Consider the following 1,648-nt stretch of genomic DNA (forward strand, 5'->3'; position numbering starts at 1 on the left):
GAAAGTATGAGTCATTTTGTCAGTCATGCTTAAAAAAAACAAAAAGCAAACTCACTGCCATCTAGTCGGTTCTGACTTATAGCCATCTTTAGGACAGAGTAGAATTTCCCCATAGGGTTTCCAAGGCTGTAAATCTTTATAGCAGCAGAAAGCCCCATCTTTCTCCCACAGAGTGGGGGGTGGGTTCACAAGTAGAATGCTTTAACCACTACGCCTCCAGAGTTCTTCCAGTCATGTTTAGGTATGAGGCAAATGGCAGAGTCTAAGGCTGGGTAATGGGGCTTAAGTCGTGGAGTTGGCCTTCACCACATTGCAAATCTGTCCTGGTCAAACTCAACTTCTATCCAATCAGTTGTTGTTGTTATGTGCTGTTGAGTCAGACCCGACTCATAGAGACCCCTCCTCGGGTTTCTGAGTGGTATCACTACAGAAGTAGTCAGTTAGTAAATGTTAATTTAAAACCCACTATGTGCCAGGATCTGTGCTAGGCACTGAGGTGGCCAGAGAGAGAAGAAAGCAAACAAACCAAGAATAAAAATTTAGACCACATATGGGGTGGGAGATAGATAAGTAGGGGGTGTCGTTGGGGAGGAATATGTGAGAATGAATTAAAGAGTTTGAGTAGAGGAGTGACCTCTGTTGGTCAATGTGTTTAAACTATGATTCTGAATGCCCTTTGAAATGGACTATAGAAACCAATAGTAGATGCAGGGAAACCCCCATATCCAAACCACCAATGCATCACATGAGTTCTATCACCAAACACACACACAAACCCACAGAGGCAGTCCCTGAGTTACAAATGAGATCAGTTCCTAACTGTCTTAAAATCTCTAAAGTGGACTTTGTAGGTGAGTTGAAACAGGTGGATATAGCTCTTATTTAGCTTCACTTTAGTGCAAAAAAAGGCTCAGAGCCTTTTCAGAGATTTAAAACCTGCACATGCAGCAAGTGAAGGTGATTGTGATGAAGAATTTGTTGCAAGTAGGGGTTAGTTCAAAGTGTGGACAAATTTACATAACATTAAAGATCAAGTGTGGGTTGTCCTGTCCTCATAAATCAGAAGTCCATAACCCGGGGAGACTGCATGTTTATCAGATCTAGTCACTTGGTTGGCAGTGGAGATTGAAGGAAAGGGCTTATGACTGTCTTCAGCTTGAATAGCTGGGTGACTGGATGTACCATCTTTGATGGAAAAAACTATTGGGGTTCAGATGTGAATGTATGGAGCATGGGAAATTCTAGTTTGAACATATTAAGTGTTAAGTGCCTATTAATCATTCAGGAGCCCTGGTGGCACAGTGGTTAAACTGCTCAGCCGCCAACTGAAAGGTTGGCAGTTGGAACCTACCAACTGTTCTGTGGAAGAAAGCTGTGGCAGTCTGCTTCTGTAAAGATTTACAGCCTTGGAAATCCCATGGGGCAGCTCTAGTCTGTCCTCAAGTGCTATGAGTTGGAATTGACTCAATGATAGTCGGCTTTTGGTTTGGATTAATCACCCAGGCAGTGTTAAAGTGCTTTTAAAAACCAAACCAAACTCACTGCCGTCGAGTCAGATCTGACTCATAGTGACCCCTCCTTGGGTTTCTGAGGCAGTATCACTATGGAAGTAGATTGCCCAGTCTTCCTTCCAAGGAGTGGCTGGTGG

At 43.3% G+C, this 1,648-nt stretch overlaps 1 protein-coding gene across 1 annotated transcript in view; it reads left to right on the forward strand.

Moving 5' to 3' along the window:
• The window catches only part of GRM8 (glutamate metabotropic receptor 8), a 1,151,282-nt gene that overhangs the window by 548,704 nt on the left and 600,930 nt on the right, over nt 1-1,648 (forward strand). The gene's annotated exons all lie outside the window — the stretch shown is intronic.

Source organism: Orycteropus afer, unplaced genomic scaffold (assembly GCF_000298275.1).
Source record: "Orycteropus afer afer isolate SDZICR_OR568_19922 unplaced genomic scaffold, OryAfe1.0 scaffold00170, whole genome shotgun sequence".
Classification (NCBI taxonomy): Eukaryota; Metazoa; Chordata; class Mammalia; order Tubulidentata; family Orycteropodidae; genus Orycteropus; species Orycteropus afer.